Genomic DNA, 27,945 nt, shown 5'->3' with positions numbered 1-27,945 from the left:
AGTGAAGGTCTTTAAAATGGAAAGTGGCTTTAACAACTGTTTTAAAAATTTAACACTGACATTACTACATGTATTTGCAGCATTCTTTTTTAAATTGCATGTTATGATTTACCGAGTTTAGCTGAAAATTCTAAGTTACAGTACAGAGCACCTGCTGAACTGATCACCTTAAGCCACAGGCTTTGGGAACATGGTGCATGAAGCTTAAGGTATGCATTTCTAACCACCTGAATAAATGCCTGATAGTTTCATCTTGCAGTTGCTTTGTTGATGTCTGTAGATAGTATAGAATAATTAACTGATATTGGATTATGCAACCTCATCTGTGATCATCAGTGGTTCTTGTCCTACTTAAATGACTACTAGTAGCTGAAAACCATTATCACCTATGCAACCTCATCTGTGATTCAGTGGTTCTTGTCCTACTTAAATGACTACTAGTAGCTGAAAACCATTATCACCTAAGGGGTTACACTTGTTGATAGTCTCACAAAGGAGGTAATCACTGATGCAACATGAAGCCTGTGCTGCTATATGAGCCACAAGACAGGAAGCCCCTGCATATTTTGACTTAGATACAAAGATGTTGGGGATCCTGCAGCAGAGGTCTTTTTCACTCATTTGACATTTAAAATGATCCATACCCATTGGGAAGTTCTTCATAATCATTATGAAGGTACCCACAAAAATTGTAAAATTCCTACAATGTACCTGCTTAAAGTCACTGTATAATGAACTGTACTGATTTGGTTAATATGTGGGCAGCACAGTGGCATAGCAGATAACTATGCTGCCTCTCTGTAGCTTTGTTTTCCAGCTCATTTCCCAACTTGGGTACTTTCTTTGCAGAGTTTCCATGATGTTTATCGTGTTTCACTGCTGCAGTCATTACACTTGGGTTATCCTGCTGTCAGGCAGTCCCGCAGTCAGCCAGAGTTCCAAAGTCTTGGTCCGGCATTGGTTGCTGTCGCCTCTTCCCTAACGACAGTGCGTCAGGGGTATATAAGAAGCAGCCGACGCCATTTTCTTCAGTCTTTCTTGCCGTGCGGTGCCCGAAGCAAAAGCAGTTCGCAAGTGCCGGTCGGCCGACTCCTGAGATATCAAATTCGATTTTTAGAACTGAAGTCTTCAATAAAGCTAAGTACCCCATTGGGGAAACTTTTTCTTGCCTCAGACCGATGTCAGTAAAAGTTAATAATTGTATTTCTTGTGGGGAGCAAATACCTCATAAGCATTTTCATTCTTACTGTATTCCATGCCTAGGCCCAGATCACAATGTCACTAGTTGTCGGTTTTGTGCTAGATTTAACAAATGCAGTATTAAACGTTGGATGTTATGTGATCCTATCTCGCCTACATTCTGAATGATGGGTTCGGAGCCGATCCTCGGCTCTATGCCAAAGAGTCTCTTATTGGCTGAGCTTACTATATCCCAGGATGCACCACCACCAGTCCCCCAGATCTCGTTTGCCGCTTCCCTGCGAAGACGTGGTCTCGAGCTGGCTGGGCTAAGTAGTTTATTAAACTAACTTTTCTGTCAGTTTTTTGCTGTTTTTGCTCACAAAAGCTGTTTTAACAGCTATCGCTAACTTTGTGTACGATTTGGTTGGAATTGTTGTGTGTGATTGGGTTCAGTTTGTTTTCCCTCCATCCAGGGCCTTCCCGGACTGTTAATATTTTAATTACAGGGTCTCTAATAATTGTTCAATTTGGGTTAGAGTTACCTGTTCTTTTACAGGAAGAGTTGGCTTTATTTATTACTGTAAGCTTATATCAGTAGTTAAAATTTAGTGTACTTTCCTGTCAGAGTGACTAGATTTGTGTATCAACATGTCTCAACCCCATAGGCCTTCGGGCTTTAAGAAATGTTCTAAATGTGCTTTTAAGATGTCTGTTACTGATGACCATCTACTATGTGTGTATTGTTTAGGGGCAAAGCACTTGCAGGAGTCATGCAGCGTATGTCACGCTTTTTCCTCTAGGGTCCTCCAGGAGAGGAAAAATAAATTGATTCTCAAAGGCTTGATTAAACCCTCTTTCGAAGAAGCCTTGGCTTCCTCTCCGACTCCTGCCAAAAAGAAAAGGGCTTCGGCTCCGACCAGTCCGTCGGATCCGACTGCCAAGAGACCTAGGCAGGCCTCTCCTTCGGCTCCAAAGACTTGGGCGGTCTGCCTCGATGCCTCCAGTATCGACTCCTGGCCTCGGAGCCGATGGCTGGGGCATCGAGGCGGGTCACCTTCGGCTCCACTGCTCGGAGCCGACAAGGGGGGTGCTCAGACACTTCCTCCTTGGCGAAGTCTACCTCGGCACCGATGGAATCTGGTGTGTGTTTCCTCGGCGCCGATTCTCATCGAGTCGCCTCGAGCCGGTCCCCTAGTCCCTTGGGGCCGAGGGAGAGGTCTCGAACCCGTTCTGTTTCCTCTCGGTCTTGAGAATGTCGGATTCTGATATAGACAGGGTGCTCCAAAGACTTTTCCAGTCCCCAGTCTTCAAAAATTTGTTTCGGTTCCGACCCAGTTGGCCTCGGGCCGATGACCATGACCCACCCCATTGCCATTCCTCCTCCGACTGCTTCGCTCCGTCGGAGCAGGTGCTCTTGGAGCCGGTGGAGATCTCAGGGTCGGCTCCGACCCTTACTCCAACCGGGGTCCGAGTTTGGTACGGACTTCTTCGGCTGGACCCGAGGGTGATGTTTGGGACCTATGCTTTGGTTCCGAGCCTCCCTCTCGGTGCTGCGGGACTTCCGTCTGCCATCATGGCCCCGAGACCGGATTCTCCCAGGATTCTGGGGTCCGGCTTTCAGGGCCATGAGGAGTGCCTTGCCAAATCCTCTTGCCATCTCTCCGGTTCTACCAGCACCTTCCCTGGGCGTGGAGACTGGGTCTTTGGCAGTTCCCTGTCCGTAGCCAGCGGAGCCCCGAGGCCTGAGGTTACCCCAGTGGGGTTCCTCTTCCTGAGGGTTCTTGAGTCTCCAGAGGAACCCCAAGGAAGAGATCGCAAGAGGAAGCACGTGGACTCCCGAGTCTATTACATCGGACACGGATATGGATGATGCGGAGGGTCCCCTCTCGGACGATGTCTCCTTTGCAGACATCTTAGAGATCCTCAAACAACGAGGCGGCTGGATGTCCAAACCCCCTCTGCGGGACAATCAGTGCTCCTCAAGGCCTTTGGGGCTCAGCCCTCCGCCTCCTGGGTGTCTCCGCCAGCTTCTGGATTTAGTTTGTACCCGGATACCGTGGAACCAGTCCCTTCTCCCAAACAAATTCTTATCTGCTCCCCGAGAAGGAGTTCCTTACTAAAGGCGTGGCTGTAGATGCCATGGTGGTGGCATCTGCTACACAACAGGACGTGGCAGAGGCTTCAACGTCCATCCATCCTCCTAATAAGGAGTCTAGGAGTATGGATAGAAGCACCCTGACTTCAGCGGCCTTTACCTTAAGGTCTCTGAATTATTTGGCACATTTTACCAGGCTTCAGAGGGATCTGGTCAAGGAGTTGTCAGACTCCCTCTCGGGTAACCTACCTGAGCAGCTAGCCCAGTCCGTTAGCTCTCAGTTGGCTATCCTTCGTCAATTGCTAACTCGTCCATGAGGCTCATTTCTTATGCGGCAAAGCGAAGCACAGGCGTTGCTCGTAGACAAGCCTGGCTCCGCTTGTGTCAGTTTGCGGAGGCCTTCAAGTCTTCCTTCCCTTTGATGGGTCCTCATTGTTTGGACCCAAGGTGAAAGACACCCTTACCCGCTGTGAGCAAGAGGAACGTTATCTGGGGCCCGTTATTCCACTCCCTTCGGCCTTACCCCAAGGCCAAAGGAGGGAAAATGTGGTTCAAAATCTCGAAGTTTTTCTCCCAACAGCAGGAAGATTCCCGTCCAGAGGCAGAGGGCGGGAAATTTTTGAGGAAGACGCCCTCCCAGAGGCGCAGAGGGCCCGCAATTCTGGAGACCGAGTCCTTTCGTGGCTCTTCAGCCTCCCACACGACATGAGGGATTGCCCGGCTGTGCTGCTCGAGCCAGTCGGGTGTCGTTGCCAAGCACCTAAAAGCCTGGGAGTCAATCACTCAGGACAGATGGGTGCTTCCGATAATTGCCGGAGGTTACACCATCCCATTCAAGTACTCACCCCCTCCGTCCAAGAGAATCCCGGACCCACCACCCAGTCAAAGGGAAATAGCCGCAGAAGCTTCAAAGCTGCTAGAAAAAGGAGTCATCCAACCGGTCCCCACAGACCAAATCGGATCAGGAAATTACTCCAGGTTCTTTTTAGTGCCAAAAAAGACAGGGGACCTGAGACCAATTTTGGATCTCAGCAGACTAAACCTATCCGTCACGAAATCCAAATTAATGGTCACGTTGCAATCCATTCTCCCGTTGTTGGAGAAGGATGTTTGGATGTGCTCCATAGACCTCAAGGACTATTATCACATACCGATACATCAGGCGTCCAGAAGGTATCTGCGCTTCAGCCTGGGAGCCAGTCATTACCAATTTTGTGCTCTGCCCTTTGGTCTCACCACAGCCCCAGGGTGTTCACCAAGTGTTTGGCAGTAGTGACGGCTCACCTGAGGAGTCTTGGATTCCAAGTGTTTCCCTATCTCGACGACTGGCTCCTGACTGCCACCACCAGGCATCTACTTATGGACAACCTCAAAGCCACCATCTCCTGGGTGTTTCCTAGGGATTACATTCAATTGGTCAAAGTCTGTCTTGCTGCCCTCTCAGCATAAAGTTTATAGGAGCAGAGATAGACTCAAGATTGATGCGTCTTTCTTCCTGCCGAAAGGATTCGAACTTTACAGGGCCAAGTTCTAGCTCTGATCTCAAGATCCAAAGCCCCAGCCAGGATGGTCCTACAGGTTCTAGGCTCAATGTCTGCCACGGTACTTTTAGTTCCTCTAGCAAGGTTACACATGAGGATTCTTCAGTGGCTCTTATCAACTCAATGGTCCTTTCAAGATCTTCCCCTCAATCATCACATCATGATTACGGAAATATGCAAAAGGGACCTTCGCTGGTGGCTTCAGACATCCAACTTGGATCAGGGAAAACCCTTTGTTCTCCTCCAGTGGTTACCCTGACGACAGATGCCTCCCAGATAGGGTGGGGGCATTGTCTGGGCAGGCTAGTTCAGGGATCCTGGCTTCGGATCTTCTCCACATCAACGTGTTGGAGATGAGGGCTGTACTTCTATCCCTACAGGCCTTACACAAGTTCCTTCCTCAGGGCATCATCGCCATCCACACAGACAACATGTCGGTGGTTTGGTATCTGAACAAACAAGGAGGGACCAGATCGTATCCCCTTTGCAGAGAGGCCATGAGAGTGTGGGAATGGGCTGTAGCTACCAACCGCTTCTTGGTAGCGACCCACATCCCGGAAAGTCAAATGTATTGGCGGACAAATTAAGCAGGACAATTCTCTCTCCTCACGAATGGTCTCTAAACCGCAGTAGCAGCCCAGGTTTTCAAGAGATGGGGACTCCACAAAACACCAAGTGCCAAAGGTTCTTCTCCTTGATTCCACATCAGGAAGTACCAGCCATGGATGCTCTAGCACAACCTTGGCCAACAGGGTTGCTTTATGCTTTCCTCCAATTCCACTCCTTCCCAAAGTTATTCAAAAGCTTCTCAGCTAGGGTCTTCAATGATTCTGATTGCCCCATACTGGCCTCGTCAGATATGGTTTCCTTACCTGAAAAGCATGCAGTGGACGATCCGTGGACCTTAGACCTGATCCCGGATTTGCTAATCCATCAGTCGGGACATTGGCATCAGTCCCTTCAATCTCTGAAATTGACAGCTTGGCTCCTCCACTTCCAACCTTAGTTAGAAGTCACACACTAGACCCGGAAGTTGTTCACATTTTATCTTGCCCACAAACCTACCACTAACAAATTGTACCTCAGTAAGTGGAAGAGGTTTGCTATCTGGGCTCAACTCAAGGGCTTAGACCCTATCACTGCTCCTGTCCCAGAGGTTTTGAAATTCTTAACATCCCTATTTAATCAGGGATCTTCTGTCTCAACTATTAAAGTTCAACTAGCTGCTATCTCTAAATTCCATGAATCCACGGATCCTCCTTTGATGAGCAGCAGATTATGCAAAACATTCATTAAAGGTGCGAGCCTGTTAAGACCACCAGTTTTTCATCCTGCACCTCCGATCTTGATTTGGTGCTAACATCTCCCCTTTGAACCGGCTGCTACATGCGTTAAAATATCTGTCATGGAAAACGGCATTTTTAGTGGCTATTACTTGCAAGAAGAGTCTCAGAGCTTCAAGCCCTGTCTATTAAACCACCGTATTTGATTTTCCACAAAGATAGAGTATCACTTAGGCCTAATCCATCCTTTGTCCCAAAGGTCTGCTCTAGTTTCTGTCTTCAACAATCTCTAGAACTACCAGTTTTCTTTCCAAAATTCTCTAATGAAGCAGAATACACTCTCCATAAATTGGATGTTCACAGGCAATTACGCTTCTATTTAGACAGGACTCAGCAACTTCGTAAGTCAGACCAGTTGTTTGTGTCCTTCTCAGATAATAAATTGGGCCAAACCATCACAAAAGCTACAATCTCAAAATGGATCAGAGATTGCATAACTCAGGCCTATTCTTCTTGAATAAGCAACTTGCATCATCTATCAAAGCTCATTCTACCAGAGCTATGGCTACTTCTATAGCTTTTCATTCCAAGCTCGCTATTTCGAAATTTGTGCTGCGGCTACTTGGTCCAACCCGCACTTTCATTTCCCACTACAAATTGGATGTGGCATCTAAAGGACGAGCTTCATTTGGTTCCACGGTACTCAGGAGTGTTTTCCAGTGAGCCACCCAGGATTCAGGTGCTAGGACGCTGTCCCATCATTCAGAATGTAGGCGAGATAGATCACATAACATCTTTTAGTTATGTACTCACCATAACTTCAGATGTTTGGGATCCATCTCCTGATACCCACCTCCTTCCCCTGCCTTGCAGATCAGAAGAGATTGAACGGTTTTGAGCTCTACTGTTTTTATCTTGTTTCATCTGACGATGTTATATAAGCAGGATATGCATGTGTGCATGTATGCGGACAAACTAGATCTGGGGGACTGGTGGTGGTGCATCCTGGGATATAGTAAGCTCAGCCAATAAGAGACTTCGCTCTTTGGCATAGGATCGGCTCCGAACCCATCATTCAGAATGTAGGCGAGATGGATCCCAAACATCTGAAGTTATGGTGAGTACATAACTAAAAGTTTGATTTTGCTCGCCATTACTTTGGCCGAAAGTTTAATTATACCATGCTGTCGGAACAACCAACGATGGGAATTCACAAAAAATGCAAAGATAAGGATAAGGACAGGCATCTGAGGCCCAAAACTGACGACACAGCCTCTTCTAGGCCAGTCGCCGATTCGCCGGTTCTCAGTGAGGCGATTTCGCAGCCCCTGACACCTGCTACCTCAGAGCCACAGGCCGTGACCGACTCCCACATGGAGGTGCCTAGGCCTCTGGATACTCAAGGTGTTGGGCCTACGGAGACTAACCCTTCAGATGGGTCCGGAGCCGCTGAGCAGGCATCGGCTTCTGCGGGTGTTTTTCAGACCTTCACAACTTACCATTGCAACTACAGCCAAGTCTAAAACTACAGTAAAGACAAAGAAGCAAGTACAACATTCACCTAGACAGGCCTCCATGCATAAAAAGCAGATGCTTAAAATGGCCGAAGACTTAATTACTCTGATCAGGGGTTCCCATCCCCCTCCTGATAAAAGGCCTAGGCAGGATAACAGACTATGATTCCTCTGACCAGGTTTCTATATATTCTGATTCCTCTTCAGACCAGGGATACTCTTTACCTCCCTATGAGGACTCTGATGCTAAAGAATCAATTCCTTCAGCCTCTCCTCCTGAGGATTACTCTTTTGGGGAAACTTTACATACCATGAGTGAGCATTTCCATTGGGAGGGCCAGGATTACTCAGAATCCAAGAAAAGGCTCAGAGACTTTCTTTTATTGCCTCAGCACATGCCCCTTGCTATTCCTCCAGTGTTGGATATTGTGGATGATGTGTTCACTGAATCCAGTTTAAATCCTGATTCTTTACCCCCTGCTCCAGTCAAGCCAGACAGGTACTACAGAGTCCCTGACTCTCACAACGTTCTTTATAAAAACCCTGTTGCTGACCCAGAAACTATTTCCCAGGGTCCCAAAGGGGTAAAGGCTTCCACGGCTAAAAATCCAGTTCCCTCTGACAGGGATTCTAGACCATTAGACAGATGGGGGAAGAATGTTTACACCTCTGCAACTTTAGCAGTGAGGGCTTTAAATTGCCAGTTTCAGCTTAAATATCAACAATATTTACTTTATCAGTTAAAACAGAAAATGAGTACAAGTGCAGAACAACCTGATTATAAGGAAATGCAGGATTTATTACATGCAGCTGAACAAGTGGGAAAGCATACTTTGCAATGTGGTTTTGATTCATTAGAGGCTTCTTGTAGAGCAGCAGTTACAGGATCTGTGATTCAAAGGCATGCTTGGTTAAAAGAACAAAGTTTACCAGATCATGTTAAGGCAAAATTATTGGATGTTCCTTTACAGCAAGATATTTTATTTGGTGTTAAGGCAGAAGAGGTATTAAAGAAAATGGAGGATAAGGCAAAATCTATGCAAACAGTGAAGGGTTTCTTACAGGTACAGCCACCTCGATTTAGCAGGAATTGGCCGACACAAAACTGGTCCTTTCCAGTGTCAGACAGGCCACAAAGACGCAGATACAGACGCCTAAGAGGCAGATCTCAGCCCCAAGGCTCTTACAGACCACGACAGTGGGGTGCTTCAACCCCAAAAGGAGGTGAGGACAAGTCACAACCTTACAGGAAACGGTCCCAATGACTCCCCCCTTCCAATGCCAAGCTCTTCCCTTTTGGCAGCTCCCTTAGGGGGGAAACTAGCACTTTTTTTCACAAAACTGGCAAGCAATCACCCAAGACAAATGGGTGCTGAATATTGTGTCTCAAGGTTACAGGTTCCACTTTCACACTTTACCAAGGCTAAAAGGAATGCCAGACCTGCCACAAAATCAATGGGCAGAGGCACAAAAGCAAATTACAGCCCTCATGGACATGAGAGCTATTCAGAAAGTGCCACAGCAGGAACAAGGACAAGGATTTTACTCTTCCTGGTCCCCAGAAAGGACAAAGCCTGGAGACCCATACTAGACCTTTCTACTCTAAATACTTACCTGGATGTTCCGAAATTCAAAATGTTGACACTACAGCAGCTCCTTCCCATGTTGGGCAAGAAAGCTTGGCTGGTTACTTTGGACCTCAAAGAGGCATACCTGCATGTCCCTATCAGACAAAATTGCAGAAGATACCTCAGATTCATAGCTGGTTCAATGCACTACCAATTCTCTGCACTGCCCTTTGGCTTATCTACTGCACCCAGGGTCCTCACAAAGTGCCTGGCACCAGTAATTGCATTTTGCAGACAAAAAGGAATTCAAATATATCCATACCTGAATGACTGCCTGATTCAAGCAGAGAGCAAGGACATTCTTCTAAAGCATCTGGCATTTGTAAAAAGGTTGTTAATTTGCCTAGGGTACACAGTAAATGAAAAGAAGTCAAAATTAGTGCCCTCACAAGAGATAATATTTCTGGGTGCCAGCTTAAATACAATGGCCCAGAGGGCTTATCTCACACCAGACAAACAAGGACAACTGACTCAGTATTTTCAATTGATGGCAACAAAGTCCCAACTCCCTGCAAGAAAAATTCTGCAGGCCTTGGGATTCATGGTATCCTGCATACTACTAATTCCATATGCCAGACTGCATATGAGGAAATTACAATGGTACTTAAGTGTTTGGACTCAACACTCTCACAGCTTGGAAACAGTAATACCACTAATTCCCTGCCTACAATAGGAGTTTCAATGGTGGGCACAGGCATGTCACCTCAACAAGGGTCAGCCTTTCACTCTTCCCACAGCCAGGCAGACTTTAACAAGAAATGCTTTGGATTACGCCTGGGGAGCACACATGGCAGGAAAATGTATTCAGGGCAAATGGATCACAGACCAAATGCATCTTCACATCAATCAAAAAGAGATGCTGGCTGTACAAAATGCCCTAACAGCTTTCAAGGACCTTCTGCATCCAGGACAATTATTAAAGACAGACAACACCACAGTAATGTGGTACATAAACAAGCAAGGGGGCACTCATTCTTACCCCCTATGCAGACAAGCCATGACCTTGTGGAACACAGCTCTAACTTATCAAGTTCATCTGCAAGCACAATTCCTGCCAGGAAAGAAAAATTCTCTGGCAGACGACTTAAGCAGAAAGATCATGGATCCTCACGAGTGGAAATTAAATCCACAAGTCTTCAGCATGATAATGCAAAAATGGAGGTGCCCGGACATAGATCTTTTTGCCTCCCCACTGAATTGCCAACTGCAAAAATTTTGCACAAGGACTTACACACACAAGCATGGAAAGTGGATGCCTTCCCACCACTGCCTCTCCTTTCAAAGGTACTCCTAAAAGCCAGACAAGAAAAACCACAGATGATTCTGATTGCTCCAGAGTGGCCACGCCAGCATTGATACCCAATCTTAAAGAACTTAGCTCAAGGCCCACCTTGGAGTTTGCCTCAAATTCCACACCTACTGACTCAACAAAACAATCAGATCCTGCACAGTCAGCTCAAAACCTTAAACCTGGCTGCATGGCAGATTCATTAGCCAAACAGACAACACCTCTCTCTAAAGCTGTTATGGATGTCATTTTGGAGGCCAGGAGTCCTAGCACCAGGAAATCTTATTCAGAAAAGTGGAAGAGATTCTGTGCCTGGAACCACACTCAAAGCCTTGACCCTCTTGTCCCTAACATTCCTCAGATGCTACAATACTTAACTGAGATGCTGGACAAAGGACTATCCTTCTCATCCATTAAGATCCATACCTCTGCCATCTCGGCTCATTACAACACAGATCCTCCTATTTTCTCTCATCCATTGCTAAAGCAGTACCTCAGAGGGGCTAAAAACATAAGACCGCCCCGGAGAGCACCAACACCTACTTGGGACCTCAATTTTATCTTGGAAAAGCTCACTTTACCTCCTTTTGAGCCAGCCAATTCAGCAGAATTAAAATATATATCATGGAAAACTGCTCTGTTTCTGGCAATAACCTCAGCACGAAGAGTCTCAGAACTACAGGCACTAATGGCAGTGAAGTTTTTCATCATTTTCCACCAAGACAGGGTTTCTTTAAGAACAAACCCTTCTTTTATGCCTAAGGTGGTGGTATCCAGTGTGGCTCTTAACCAAACTATTCACTTGCCAACTTTTTATCCAAATCCCCAGAATAAAGGGGAGAGACTTCTACATTCCTTGGACATACACAGGCAATTACACTTCTACTTGGACAAAACAAAAGCTTTCAGAAAAACTGAACAATTGTTTGTATCATATGCTGCAGGATCACAGGGAAAGGCTATTTCAAAGCAGACCATTTCAAAGTGGATAGGACACTGTATCTGGTTCTGCTACACACAGCATGGGAAACCTGTACCATCTAACATTAGACCACATTCCACCAGGGCAACTTCCACTTCTACTGCCTACCTTAGAGGAGTACCTACCAAAGACATTTTGGAAGCTGCAACTTGGAGTTCAGTGCACACCTTTACCAAGCATTACCACTTGCCTCTTTACACTAGATCCAGAGCTGGCTTTGCCACTGCAGTGCTGCAGGGCCTCATAGCCACACCAAATCCTCTATAGAACCAGCCACCCCGACTCAGCTTTGGGATTCAACCCAAGTGTAATGACTGCAGCAGTGAAACACGATGAACATAGTACAGTTTTGTACCTACCATAAATGTAGATGTTCGAGTGTCTTCACTGCTGCAGTCCTGGTTACCCACCCGCCATCCCCTCTTTCTTAGCTGGGTCTTATCTATAACTTTCTACACTATTCTACCTATGTGGTGTATTTGCTGGTTTCTGAAGGATTTGTTTTTACCTTATTGTATGTTTTGTAAGCAATATGTATTGCCTATCTTTATGGGGGCACCTGACATCAGGGGCAAGAAAAACTGAAGAAAATGGTGTCAGCTGCTTCTTGTATATCCCTGATGCACTGACGTAAGGGAAGAGGCGACAGCAACCGACGCCGGACCAAGACTTTGGAACTCTGGCCAACTGCGGGACCGCCTGACGGCAGGATAACCCAAGTGTAATGACTGCAGCAGTGAAGACACTCGAACATCTACATTTATGGTAGGTACAAAACTGTACTTTCTCCCTGCATCCATATGATTTTTCACCGTTTAGTTTTGTCCCACATCAGAAAGAAGTGCTGTTTATGAATTGACCTGCTTCCATAGTGCCCATATATTTGTGTATGTGCATACTGAAATGGACTGGAGCGTAGCCCAAGATTAGATTCATTGCCTTGCACCTTTTGAGTGCTGGAATAGGCTCTGGCACCCCTTTGAACCTGAATTTGGATTAATCAGATAATGAAATGTCTTGTTTTAATATGTTTTAATTATGTTGGTGAATAAAGCTGTTTTTGTAAACAAACCTCAGAATTATTTATTATTTTATTTCATTTTATTTTACATTTGTTGACCGGGATAGTCCGACTGGATACATGTCCATTTTCAGCGGAGGCCCGGGGAGAAAAGCTCCAGAGTATACATAATAAAACATAGTAATAAGGACAATATAACAGAAACAAAGGTGACCATAGCAATGCAGACAAATACAAGTAAGCTGTTACCGTTAATACTTTGACAGTCAAAAGTAGACAGTTTCACGACATTTGTAAGCACTAGTTATAGTGAGGAGAAATAAGAACACATTAGCGCTGACATCTAGTAGATTTTTGTACATTTATTAAAGCTGGCTAGCCAGGTTTGTTACAGTGGCAGAGCCAGTGTTGTGCCAGATGTTGTTTGAGTTTGGTCTTAAATTTACTTGGGGAGGAGAAAATAGTAATGTCAGCAGGGAGTTGATTCCATGTTCTACCTGCAGAGTTTGCCAAGAGAGCTACTCCTGCTGTATTGTTGGTTTTGATTGTAAGAATTAGAAGTTTATTAGAGGATCGAAGCAGTCTCTGATTAGTTTGGGTGGTGATAATATTTCTAAGAGCTGGTGGGTTATCTGGATTGTAGAGAATCTTGTTAGCTATGATCAGAAGGTTATATTGTATGAGATTGGGGAATTCTAGCCACCCAAGCTGTTTGAGGTTGATGCAGTGATGGGTTCTGCATGGCTGGTCAGTGACAAATCTGGCAATGTGATTGTAACAGATAGACAGTCTGTTTAGTAGTGACTTGTTTAGATTAGACAGAAGGGGGGAAGCATATGTGAGACCGGGTAATGGCAATCTTAGCTGGAGGGGTGAGAAAGACTTTAATTCTATACAATGATCCAAGTTTTTTATTGGTGTTCTTTATTATTTGATTAACATGAAGTTCAAATTTTAGGTTATTGTCAATAATGACACCGAGCAGTTTTGTAGAGGGGTCTGGGGAGATAACAGTACCATCTTTTGCGTTAATGGTGAAAGAGAAAGTTGCAGACCTTTGAGTAGGTGAGAATAGCAACATTTTAGTTTTTTTGGGGATTTAATAATAGCCGGCGACTAGTGAGCCAGTTTTGCACAATATTAAAGGTGGACTGGGTAGCAGACTTCAAATCTGAGAGAGATGTGGTTGAGCAAACCAGAGTGGAGTCGTCAGCGTATTGGATATAGCTGATGTTTGGGATGACCGTATATAAGTCATTAATGAAAATTGAGAACCTCTCTAGATAGCATTCACTTAAATTTACTGCTTCATTGTTAATACTCGACAAATTATACCATCCTGTTATAACCTTATCTTAAACCATGATAGCCTAAACAAATTTAGGGGAAGCATTTTCTAAAAAAAAAAAAACTATAATGAATGTCAAAAGCATTGCCGTATTGTAGCTACATAGTGGCAGGTGGTAAGAACAGTTATGGTGCAGTGATTACTGAAAGTGATTCTTTTTGTATCCTTCATCTCTTCGAGAACATGTGGGCCAGAGCAGTCGTGTTGCAGTGATATTCAGATACGCTGAGTACCATCACCATGGTGGGTGGGGAGGCTGGTCATAGTACAAAGGAAAAACATTGAAAATTGTTTTTCAGTGTGGGTGCACAGATGCTGTGCCTGCATTCATTGTGAATTCCAGCATTATGTCTTTGCTGTTATGGTTGTCACACAGACTCAAAGTGCTGCACTGGCATTAAGGATCAGAAAGGAGGGGCCCAACCATAATTTGCAAGAGTAAAAACAGGTAAGCAGATTTACCAAGCTGGATGTGGAGACAGATATGAGATGCATCATACAGTATAACAGCAAAAACATTATGATGGTACTTTACTATTCTTATTTTAGAGCTTGGTCATGTGTTCATATTGTGGTACCTTGTACTTTAAAACATTTGAGTTCAAAAAGAGGAAATTCTGTCTTAGACATGGATGTCTTGTGTATTGGGTTGAGTTGGTCCAGAAGTATTGTGTTTGTCTAGTGCACTGAGGGAAGGCTTCTATGGAGATGGCTTTCCACTCTACTCAGAGATGTTTGTCAAGTGTTATTGTCATGAATGTGAAGAATGTAGATACTGACATTGCTGTGTGCAGTGCTAGTGTTTGTCAGAATATGCTATAAACATCACTGACACTGTGATTAAGCTTTTAGCCTCCAGGAAGAGTTTTTTTTTCTCTTTTTTTTTCATACGGCCATCTGGAATGCATGTATATCTCATGACATGCATCTTCCCATGCAAGGTATTGGCATATTTAAAACTGTGTACTATATATTCTAATTTTTTTATTTATAAAATATGTTTATATATTTATTTTGTAAACATTTCATAAGGTGGCATGCTTTAGATTATATTGATCATTTTATATATACTTTAACTGTACACTAAGCACTTTCTGGATCTTTTTACATTAAATGCCATCATTCTTTGTACATGTGAAATGCATGCTGTTTTGCTTTCCTTAGATATACCTTTCAAGCTGTCCATATATCTGTCTGGTTTCTTCCATGGTGGTCCATATCTGGACTTTTTTAGGGCTGTTCCCTCTGGACATTTCACCTTCTTATAAAATACCTTTTGCATTATAAATTTTCTGGGAAATGTGACTTAAGCAGCCACTCTCTGTAGCTCTTGACTGTCACATTTCATAGCTTAGTACCCTTTGTACCAGATTAACTGTCCTTATAGGTCATTTTAGGCCCAACCAATGATCTCATTTGATGCCTAAAATTAACCTGTCCAATTGCAGTTTAGATTCACCTAACCCTTTCCAAAATTTATATTTATAAATTTACTTTAGTGATAATTATTAGATAAAAACATAAATAGGTGGAGGGGACTTGTGCATTGGGCTAAAGCATTTAGGATCTGCCTCTCTCCATTAGTAGTACAAGAGGGAGTCCATGGGTAAATTTCCTCTGTCCCATTCATTCATCCAAGCTATCTGATCAGGGACGAGCTTTATTTTATGTAGATGGGGAGATGTACCCGTCCCTTCAAACCATTCTGTTAATGTCACATAAGAGGTTTTGGTCTTTGGATAGAGTATTTCTGGTACCATTTGACTTGTGGATGTGAAGTGAGTCCATCAGTAATGGGTCAGAGGATACCTTGTGTGCCAGGGACAGGTTTTTTGAGGCTCTGGTTTTTGAGATCATGTTTATTGTGACAATTCTGGTTGATTATCTACTTTGAACTTTGTATGTATCCTATACAAATACTGCAGTTCCTCCTTTACTGATGTTCTTCATACTCAGTAGTGCAGTACTGATTCTTGAGTCTTCCTACCATGCAAACTGATTTACAGAGTCTTTACATTATCCCTAGCCAACAGATGTCAGAGGACTGATGTCTGGATTTCAGGCTATAAGAGGGGTGTCCATCAGTGCCATCTTCAGTTCTTTCTAGCCATGCAATCCAATGCACTGCTATGTTTTATCAAACTCTCGCAGTCCATCAGTTGGCTCATTTTTTCTAGTTTCTTACAACCTGCTTTCAGATAAGTACCCCACTGGGGAAAATTTTCATCTGGTTAATGTTTAAAAGGTCAGTAACTGCTTGAAGTGTGGGAAACAAGTCCTACATTAAGACTTTAATTCCTTTTGTCTGTTTTGTTTGAAACCTCAGCACAATGTTTCTAGTTGTCTGGATCATGCTAGATTTTGAGCTAAGGCCCTTAAGCATAGGGACAAAGTTCTCGCAGCACACGTCCTCAGACCTTGTTCCTTCCACTTCTCTCATTCCTCTGCATCTGCTGCTACCTTACCCAAGAAACACAAAGATAAAAAAAATTGAAGGAAAAAGATTCAGTACATGATGGAAATTATTCTAAGTTCAAATCTGCCTACAGCTCAGGTGAGGCACTTATGCAGCCCCTAGTCCGATGACTACTAGGACTGAGCCCTCTGACATGACCCCATGGGAGGCTAGCATGGTAGCAGGCCAGTCATTTTTGGTTTCTGCAATGTTAGCATCATTAGGGTCCACAGTTGCTCTACAGACTTCAGCTTCTGATGTCCAAGCATTGGTTACCAAGAGACATTGTTCATGCACAACAGGTAAAGAAGATAATCTAGCTTCAGAAATTTGGATTGAGGTTGTGGTCTCCTGATTGTGTAGGAGGGCTCCCTTTTTAATTGGATGTGTAAACCTAAGAGACCATTTGGCTTTCTTCAACCTGCTGTCAGTCTTCAGCCAGTACTACCCAGGTTAAAACTTGGGACCTTCTTAAAATAGTCCAGGAATTCATGGCCGTTATGAAATTTAGGGAGACCAGCCAGACACAAATGTCTACCCTGAAGCTCTTCCCTGTAAATGGAGTAGGGATGTTTCTCCTCAAGAGGAATCTGACTCTTCAGGTAATCAGGATGAGGAAGAATGGTCTTACTCTGAACACCTTCCCTCTTAATCCTACCCTGATTCTGACTCTTGTGACACCCTCTTTTCTGCTTCTCTCCCAGAAGATTTATCCTTTTGTGTTGCCTTGCATTAAATGGGGGCCTTTAATTGGGAGGGCAAAAAAATCTCTCTGGTCCAAACCCATTACATAGGCAGCTTCTAAGCCTATCATCTCCTAGACCACTGGCTATTCCTCCGGCTCATGTAGTACTAGATGATGTCTTTGAAGACATCTGTCTGCACCCAGACTATCTTCCACCTGTTCCAGGGAAACCATGTAATTTAGATAATGCTTAACACCCACAAGCACCTTTAGAAGACCCTACAAACTGAACCTGTATTGTTCACTGAATCCATTTGATACCCCTAAGGGTGCAGCTAGCCACTCCTTATCTAATGCAAAGAAAGTACATTTTTAGACAGATTTGGCAAAAAGGCATACACATCTGCTACTCTTTGTGTGAAGGCTCTTGATTTCACATGTCAGAATACTTAATCCTTGAGAAACAAATCTGCAGAGGGCATTGTAGACAAGGCCTTAGAGAGACATACAGGAGACTGCTAGAACAGCATTGCAGGTATCAAGACATTCTCTAAAATGTGGTTACGCTGAATTGGATCTTGTAGACCAGCTGTTATGGGTTCTGTCACTGCCACTCTCTGACCAAGTGAATGTCAAACACCTGGCTACACCTCTGGATAAAGAATTCCTTTCTGGGCCCTCAGCATAGAAAGTCCTTGCGAAATTGGATAAAAAGAGGAAGCAAATCAAAACCATGGAAGAATTCTGTTCATCTCCCACATCTAGGTGTAATACAAATTACATTTCTAAGCTTTTGCCTCTGCCTCTGCCTCCTGGGCAAGATGAGAGGAGGCCTCCCCAATCAAAAGAGACCAAAATGGTCTAGAAGACGGCAGCCTGAGCAATGCCCTAGAGCAGGCGGATCCAAAGACCCACTGCCTCTTCCCACAGAGCAACTGTAACTATGCACAGCTCCCTCCTCCTCCCCCTCCCTAAACTCATGCCTCCCCCCACCCTCTAGTGGGAAGACTTCCTTCCTTCAGCAGTGGAAACTCATCACCATGGAACAGAGGGCCCTAAACATTGTAGAAAAGGCTATTTCATTCAGTCCAGGGAAAGCTTCCCCTTCTGGGGATGCCAAAGCCCCTAAAACACCAAGAGGGTCTTTGTCCCTCCATCTTGCAAGGGTCCATTTAACTAGTCCCTGGTGGGGAGGAAGCAACAGGGTTCTACTCCAGTATCTTTCTAGCCCTAAAAAGGGAAGGCACCTGGAGACCAATCTTAGTCTTAGACCTGTCTTTAAGATCAGGTCTCACTTAAATAAATACAGTGTTTATTTTTTTTTTTTACGTAGACCTAGAAATGCAGCCATGTAAAATTAGGCCTGTATCTTCATTTTATATTGCATGCAGTTTCAGTAAGTGCAATTTCGATAGAAACAAATGTTTCAGTGAAGGATACAAATGAGCTCAGAGGAAAAAACCTTCAGTCTAAAATACTGATAAACATAAAATGTACCTACAGAATGTGTAGTACATTGAGTACAGACAGATCATGTTTAGATGATAGGAGGCTTGGGAACCAAGGTTAAAGAGGCTTGTAGAACACCTAAGAAGTTTACAGGGTTTTGGTATTATGAGAGATTTCTCTAGGCAGAAGTCGGTCAGTAAATGCAGCCCGGTTTGTTACTGATATTTGTGAGATTAAGTACAGATGTTTGGTACTGAAATGCAGCAAGTCAGTAGTAAGCTTAATCGAGGTACAGAAATCAGGTCAAATGTACAGAAGTCTACCAAATACAGAAAGCAGTATTAATTCTACCATTCAGGGGGAAAGCAACAGGTCTGAGTATGGAAGCTATGGACAGTATAATTCAGTCTGTTTCAGTTTATTGGCACTGATGTCCTTCTATTCTCATGTTGCAGTAGTCATCACATATAGATGATCTCCTCTTGCTACCCGAATGTCCGGCCAGCATACAAAAGTTTTCAGTCACTGTATTGTGTGAGATATCTGACATGGCTAGCACATAAAAGTGACATCTGCACACACCCCCTCAGAAATTCTTAGCTGACAGTCGAACGTCAGGTGTTCCTGCCATCCCGGCCATCAGATTATGAGAAATCAGATAAGTGCCCCGTTGGGGAACTTTTCAGTCATTTTATTTCATTTAATACCTGTTCATTTCATCCAGAAAGGGCAAGCGTAAGTGTGGCTATCAGATACCCCACAAGAACACCCATGATCAGTGTCTCTTCTGTTTAGGTCAGTTGCATGACTACAAGGCCTGCTCCATTTACAGACATTTGTGCCCAAAACCTTGTGCAGCTTAGAAAATCAATGACTAAAGCAAATAACCTTAGGTATGGAGGGTTCTGCTGACCTACCTGCTGAACTGCCAAAAGAAGGGCGAGACTACCAGGCCTACCTCTGCTGCTGCGCCTCCTGTGTCCGGCCCTCAGCCTCTGGCTGACATCAGCCCGGTAGAGGATCTGGGCTCTGCCGCTTCAGATTTAGTGGGTACCTCCATGGAAGCCGCACAATCCAGCATGGAAGGCATGTCCATTGAGTCTTTACTGACTTTGGTCTCTGATGACGGGGGAAAAACATCAATTCCGGTAGGTACTTTCTTTCCCTCCAGTTCCTTATTGTCGCTTGATTTTAGGCCTTTCTCCCTTCAGATGCCTGCCAGGCCCCTCAAGAGAAAGGAAAAAAGGAAGCACATCTCTTCCTGTCCTGAAAGCTTGCCTGATTAGTAGACCTTCGTCGAAAGTTTGTTTAATGCCTTCATGGCCTTAAGACCTTCCACTACAGACACTTCTATGATGCCTCCTCCTACTCCAAGGCCTCAATCATCTGACCCATCCACGAGGGAGGAAGATGATTTTTTTGATTCTTCATCTGAGGAATCATTCTCCTATACCTCTCAGCTTCCTTCTCCCTTGGGGTATGACTCCCCAGAGGAAGAATCCGTTGACCCCGACTCCCCAGCTGAGGATTTGACCTTTGGGGAAACCATTGGCAAGATGAAAGAAAATTTTAAGTGGTAATCCTCTGAAATGACTGAGGTTCAAAAAAGGTATTATGACCTCATTCAGATGGATTCCCCAACCCCTACTGCTGTGCCTCCAATTCTGCCTGCCTTCCTGGATGCTTTCTCCTCAGTATCCTTGAACTCTGATTCATAACCCCCTGCTGTGTACAGGCCTGATAGATTTTATAAAGTCCCTGAAGCTGCCAAGTATCTTGTTAAGTGTCCTACAGCAGACCCTGCCACAATTTCCATATCCACAGGTAAGGCATTATATTGCCCACCACCACTATTCTCCCTTCTGACAAAGATGGCAAAACCATGGAGTGTGTGGATAAGAAAATCTACACTTCTGCTACTCTGGCCTTCAGGGCTACAAACTACCAGAGATAAATGGCTAAATATGCCGTATCTCTCCTGGAGAAAGCCTCCAAGGAATTGTGTGATATACCAGATTTTGTTGCCAAAGCTTCACTGTCTTCCCTTCTGGCTCTCGCCTCCCAAGTCATCAGGCACTCTATAAAGTGCAGTTATGATGCTGCTGAAGCCTCAGCTAGGTCAACAGCATCAGCATCTGCCTTGAGAAGATGCTTATGGTTACATCTGTAGCCCATTCCAGATGACTTTAGGGCAATGCTGATTGATGCCCCTCTGGGCAACACAGCTTTGTTCGAGAATAAAATGAATGATTTATTTGTCACTACAGCAAAAGGGGAAAGAGATGCAGGATTTAAAACACCTGCTAGTCTCCCCCATCCCTAAAATTCCAATGGAACTACCCTGCTAAATCTCAGTTTATTAGAAAACACTCTCACCCTGCTGCTCCCACTAGGTCTAGAAAAACAGCTAGGAAGCAACCAGATCCTTTTAGAGCTTCCCTCTTCTCTATTCAGAGGATGCCCTTTCAAGACAGGGCAGGTAGTATTTGACGACCTGCCATCTCTTAAACCCCCCACCCCCCCTTCCTTCCCTCTGTCATTTCGTCTCTCTCACTGTCTTCCTCTGTCGACATCCATCACGTCAGACAAATGGGTCCTTTCAATTATCCAAAACGGGTACTTCATGACCTGGCTTATGCCCCTAAAGTGAAAGGGTATACCACAACCTCCAAAACAACAGCTACATCTATTGCAGCCAGTCCTACAAACCATGCTGGACCAAGGCACCATTGAAACAGTGCCACTGGCTGCAAAAGGGAAATCTTTTCTTGGGACTAGGAAAGTAGAAACGATGGTCCTTGGAGACCAATCCTGGATCTCTCTCTTCGCAGCTTCTTCCTTCATGTTCCTACCTTCAGGATGTTGACCATACCAACTCTTTTCCCACTACTACTTCCCCAAGGATTCATGGCCACCTTAGATATAAAGGATGCCTATCTTCACATCCCCATCAAGCCCATTTTCAGTAAATACTTGAGGTTTTCCATGAGCCCTTCTCACTTTTCACTTCTCTGCCTTGTCCTTTGGGCTTTCCACTGCACCCAGGTTATTCATCAAATGTCTGGCCCCAGTTATTGCCTTCTGCAGAGCAAAAGGAAACCAGATATTTCCCTACCAGATTGCAAGGAGACCCTCCAGCAACACGTACTTCTTGCCACTTCCCTCCTACAGTCTCTGGGATTTCAGATCGCCTTCTCAAAACCCCACCTGAAACTTTCTCAAGACATTTTCTTCCTGGGGTGCAGGATTTGCACAAACACCATGAGGGCCTACCTTCTCCAACAAAACGTGGAAAGCTTGACTGAACACCTACTAATGGTCCTTCAGGCAACAAAATTGGCAGCAAGGCAGTACCTCAGGTTGCTGGGCTACATGGCAGCCACTATCCCTCTGTTACCATTAGCAAGACTCCATAAGAGAAGGTTGCAGTGGGTACCCAAGGTCAGTCTGGACCCAGCACTCACACCCGTTGGAGTACAGGATTCCCCCCTTCCCTCAAACTAGAAATCCAGTGGTGGTTGACGCAAGTGAATCTCAACCCAGGCCTTCCCCTCCAACAACCCCAACCCAAACAGATCATGCACACAGATGCCTCAGACTTGGGCTGGGGAGCAACTCTGGGCCATCTGAAAGTGCAGTGACTGTGGCCAGAGCCACACAAAAAAAGAACACATCAGTGTCTGAGAAATGAGGCCATCAATTCTCCTGTCCCTTCTGGCCTTCCAAACTTATCTACAACAGGAACCTATAAAGGTCTTTACAGACAATACCACAGTGCTGTGGTATCTCAACAAACATGTGGGGACCAAATCTTACGTACTTTGCAGACTAGCTCTCCTAGTGTGGGAACTGGCCACCTCCCAGGAAGTTACCCTGCAGGTGGTCTACACTCCTTCACTGCAGAACACCCAGGCAGACTCTCTCAGTAGCTCCATCACAAACAACCACAAATGGATGCTGCACAGGAATGTTTTCCTGGACCTGGTTCACCAGTAGGGTACACCTCAAATAGACCGATTTGCCTCTTCCATCAACAGGCAACTTCCTTACTTCTGCACCAGGCTTCCACACCCTCAAGCAATGGCAACAGATGCCTTCTCAATCTCTTGGAAGGGGAAGTTTCTCTATGCACCCCCCCCTTCCCATTTGTACAGAAGGTCCTGCTGAAGGTTCAGCAGGACAGACCAAAAAATCTTGCTGGTGACTCCCTATTGGCCAAGACAGCATTGGTCCCCCTACTACTACAGCAACTATCCAAGGGCAATTACCACAAGTTGTCCTTGAGAGTGGACCTTCTCACGCAGCATAAGGGGTCCCAAATCCACCCACAGTTGGCAGTTGCTGCATATCATCCTGTGGCTGATAGGATTCTGATCCCCTTCAGATACCTTTACAATGAGGATGTGTTCCTTGCCCTGCAGGAGGCCAGGAAACCAAATATGAGAAAAATCTTGCCTTTCTAAGTGGGAAGAGATTTTTTATTTGGTGTCTCAAAAGACAGTTGGACCTGCTTGCTATTGAGACCCCTCTAGTTCTGTCTTACCTGTGTAAACTGTTATGGACAGGATTGACCTGCTCTTCCATTAAAGCCCACTTGTTTGCCATTTCAGCATGCCTTCCTCTGGATCCCCCTGTGGTGTCCTGACTACCAGTTAAGTTATATCTTAAAGGGTTCCTTCACCTGAGACCCCCCAGGAAGCCATCTCCACCCCCCATGGGATCTCAACTATGTTTTGGAAAAGTTTGTGCTTCCTCCTTTTGAGCCTGCAGACAGTTTCCCTAAAACACTGTACATGGAAAACACTATTACTTGTGGCCTTGACCTCGGCCAGAAGAGTCTCAGAACTACAATCCCTCATGGCTGTTCCACCTTTCCTGGTATTCCACACTGACAAGGTTACTCTTAGAACCAACCCTTCCTTCATGCCCAAGGTGGTGAATGATCTTTCCCTAAATCAAGCCATCCAACTTCCTACCTTCTTCCCTAACCCACAGGGGACAGTGAGAGAGTACTCCATTCCCTGGATGTGCACAGACAACTTAGATTTTACCTGCACAAAACCAAAGCCATCAGACAGGCTGACCAGCTCTTTTTCTCCTTCCATCCCAGGGCCCTAGGGAAAGCAGTAACCAAACAGACCATTTCAACCTGTATTTCCAAAGATATCATCTTCTGCTATCAATTCCATGGGAAATCATTGCAGGGTACTGTTAAAGCACACTCCACCAGGGCTATGGCCTAGTCAGGAGCCTTCTCCAGGGGTTTGGACACCTCTGCCATTTTTGAAGCAGCCACTTGGTCATCGGTGCATACCTTCACCAAACACTACTAGTTAGACCATATTTCCACAGCCAGGGTGGGTTTTGCCAGGGCTGTCCTTCATGGATTCCTGGAGACTACCTCTAGACCACCTCCCCCTTCTTCACAGTGAGCTTTGGCACTCACCCATATGTGATGAATACTGCAACATGGGAATAGAAGGACATAGAAAAGTTGTGTAAAATCTTACCATAACCATAGATGTCCTTCTCTTCCATGTGTTGGTATTCCTTCCCACCCACCTACCCCTCCTGTTATACAGCATTTCCCTTTCTGGATGGCACAGGGCTGGCATTACACTTGCTAGGACTGGTTCTGACTGAGGCTTTCATTTCTGAGGGCTGGTGCATGCAGACATCACTTTTATGACCAATGCTATGCCAGGCCCATCAGACGTCCTATACACCATACAGTGACTGAAAACTTTTGTATACTGGCCGGACATTCAGGTAGCAAGAGGAGAAAACCCATGTGTGATTAATACTGTAACATGGAAAAGGACATTTTACACGACTTTTAATTTGAGACAGTAAGGTTCGATTCGGATATTGTTGACATCTATCTCCACTGTAAGCTGCTGCTGCTGCTGCTACTACAAAATAAATTCCAGGAAATTAAGTTTTCCCCCACTCTGGTACTGTTATGTTTTTAAACTCAACTGTCTTTTAATTGCCTGCCCCTTATGTTAATTTGACCATATATGTCTTTCCATCTCCCCTTTCCTTGGCTGTTAAGTTAGCTCAAAATTATCATTTTTGTGAAATCACCCCCTTCAACTATTTAAATTTTATTGGCCCTCTCCACTTAGATAGCTAAAGCTTAGTTATCCCCTCTTTCATATCTAACTGCTTAGTAAACACACGGCAGCTGTTAGGATATTAACCCATTTTTCCACCTTACCTTTAAAGTGCAACATCTACTCCAAGACCACCAATTTATTGGAGAGCCCACATTCTGCTTCTTAGGCATCTTGTGATTAGTCCTTCATTTCTGGTCTTGCTGAGAGAAGGAACACAGGGACATTGTTTCTTGGAGACTGCTTATCACCAGAAAACCCAATAACTGCTTCATAGGTGCTAGCTTGGAATTTGTCCTTATATTTTGCTCCTGTTGAGAGAAGAAGCAGAGTGCATTAATTCCTGACTGTTTTGGGTTGGGCAGTGAGTTTCTGTGCTTGACATTCTTGACTGATCTGGTTCCTCTTGCAGGCATGTACCAGGGAAAAGGCTACAACAAGCCTACAGATCCTTGCATCATCTGGTTCAAGACTGTGGGTCATCAATCAGGCTTTGGCCTGCTTCTCATCTTGTCACTGGTGATGATGCTTTGCTTCTGGTGAGAGAAGAAGAAGCAAAGGAGCATTGTATCCCTTCACTTTCCTACCCAATACCATATTCATGGGAGACTTTAGCCACTTTTATGACACCCGTCTGTCATATTCTCGACAAGCTAATTCTTTGTTTTCAGTAAGTACTGCTTAATTTACTTCTAACTTCAGAATATTTGCCTAAATAGTTCATCCATAAATCCAGGATCTACTTATTTCCCCTCAGGTGTTTGGCAGTGCCTTGTATAGACACAGACACCTTGAGTGGCATTTTTCCTGTAAAAGCACAATTGAAATTTCAACAATACCTAGTTGCTCAGAAGGCAATTAGTTTACAGTGACGAGCACTGCCTCCAAAGTTGCAAACCAGATACTCCTGACATTACTTTATATTCTCACTCCCATTGTCTGATCGATAAAAAGGGTTTGTTGCCATGGATATGGACATTCCCACTATGTCCATTACCAGCTTGGTGGATATGAGCATCCTGAGGCAGTGTAGAAATTGCCTGGCAACCAGTTAATTCTCAAACTGATATAGTATGAGAGAGATGCATTTGTACAGCATCACTGGTAGCAAAGCTTTCACATAAAAGTACGCCTAAAGTCAATAAGCATGTCAGTAGTACACATGCTGCACCTATCACACACAATTCAAAGCAGACATATAGACCTACATATAAATATAACTTTCCTAAACCCCAAAGACCTCCTAGATGAAGTACACATAACAAACACCCTCAGCAACCCTGAATGCACTCTTGAAAAACAACACCCACATCAACACATACAGCCACATCTCATGGAGCCTATTCTTCTAAGCCCTTAACGGAGGGCATCACACAATCCAACATTCTGGTCATTGGAGACTTCATTGTGAGACACACAGATGGCCCTCTCACCAGGCTGAGTAAGGAGAAAGTCCCAGTCAGTTACTTATTAAGGGCTTGGATCTGCCACATTACGCATTGTATTTGGCATTCATCAGACCTATCATTGAGTACAGTGCCCCTTTTAGTATGTACCTAACCAGGAATATGCAACACTTGGAATATCCACAGAGGTTCCTCACTAAAAAGAATACAGGATGTAAGTAACAAGTCCTGTGCAGATCACCCCAAGGCTCTACCTCCGTGCTCTGTCTGCTACAGGCTGTTTTGGGGAGATCTATGCCTGAATGCAGGTCATTGTCAGACCTCCCTCTGATGGACCTCTTGTGTATTCATAAAACAGTACCAGAATAACATGTTCTAAAGACATAAACCCCTGCTTGTGATGTAAATAGGACCTGCTGGAGAGACAGGTACGTATCCCAGAGACTAACCAGTCTCTGGAACAGGCTCTCCATCCATGTGAAGCAGAGTTCCTCCCTTACTCTCCATCCATGTGAAGCAGAGTTTCTCCCTTACTCAATTCAAGTGTAACTTGGACAACCAAATGGGGAACAGGAAATTCATCCCTGATTTGGCACCTATGTCTCTAATGGACACAGGCAGCTTGTAAATTGTTCATCTCCTAGGCCCCTGCTTGCAAATGTTTCATCTCTCAAGCCCCTGCTTACACTTTTCAAGGGTACCAGAACTTGTCAGAAATTTGGGATGCATGGCTAGACTTAAAAAGACCCTTGTGATTGTTAGCCTGGTAAACACCTATGAACCTATTATCCTACTTCAGTAGGAATAGACTTGTCTAAAAGATTGAAAAAAATTGTCATATAAAGGAGGAACTGAGATATTTGGCACTTGTTCAGCATAGATGTGGGTAATTACAAGATAAAGACATTTCTTCCAGTCATTTAGTGTCCTACAGTTTTCATTTCTCAAACTGGCAGAGTTAAACAAGTTCCTACATATTCCCAAATTTAAATTGTTTACCTTTCAGAAACTGTTGCCTATGATCTTTCGAAGAGCCTACATGGTTACTCTAGATCTGAAGGATGCCTATCTGCACATTCGTATTGCAAGGGGCACGGGAGATACCTCTGGTTTGTGACAGCAGGTTTACAGTACCAATTCTGTGTTTTACCATTTGGTTTAGCCACTGCTCCCAGAGTCTTCACCAAATGTCTAGCTCTAGTTGTAGCCCATTTCAGATAATTAGGGGTACACATCTACCCTTCCCTGTACAATTGCTTCATCTAGGAAAAATCCTTCCTGAAACTTCAAAACAGCCTTGCAGGTTACCAAAGATTGCTTTCAGAAGGTCGTTCTCACTCTCAACCTCTGCAAGTACCAACTTCAGCTTCTGATATGAATTCCGTTGGACACAGTGATAGATTTAGTACAGCAAAAGGCCTTCCTACCCTGTGCTATGGTTTCTTTTCTGACAAACTGTATGCACAGCCTGCTGCCAAAAAAGGACAAGCTCCACAAGGGAATATCTAAGGGTCTTGGAATACATGACATCCTGCAGTCTAATGATTCTCCTTGCAAAACTGTGCATGAAGAACCTCCAGTGGTTCCTAAAAACACTTACAAACACACTCAACCACTGGAATCACTGGTGCCTCTTCTTCCCTGCTTAAAAAAGGAGGTAATTTGGTGGAAAAACAAGATCATGAAGAATCCAAGGACAACCTTCCCTCTACTAGAGACAGGCAAGACAGTCACCACAGACAGTTTAGACATAACCTGGGGTGCACACTTAGGACTTTGAAGGTGCAGGGTATCTGGACCCCAGAGCAAAGGAAACTTCACATAAACCAGAAAGTGTTACTGGCTGTGTTTCTAGTGATGAAAGCCTTTCAAAGCACTGAAGATTTAGACAGATGACATCCCATACAAGAGATAAACAATCAAGGGAAAACTCATTCTTAACCCCTGTGCAG

General features: G+C 44.5%; 1 protein-coding gene across 3 annotated transcripts in view; it reads left to right on the top strand.

The window, feature by feature from the left end:
- Positions 1-27,945, top strand: part of ZMAT5 (zinc finger matrin-type 5) — a 493,595-nt gene that overhangs the window by 258,218 nt on the left and 207,432 nt on the right. The window lies entirely within an intron of this gene.

This window comes from Protopterus annectens, chromosome 4.part0, assembly GCF_019279795.1.
Source record: "Protopterus annectens isolate FY-2018-M chromosome 4.part0, PAN1.0, whole genome shotgun sequence".
Lineage (NCBI taxonomy): Eukaryota > Metazoa > Chordata > Ceratodontiformes > Protopteridae > Protopterus > Protopterus annectens.
The sequence above is the reverse complement of the archived record's forward strand: the minus strand, read 5'-3'. Positions and strand labels throughout refer to the sequence as shown.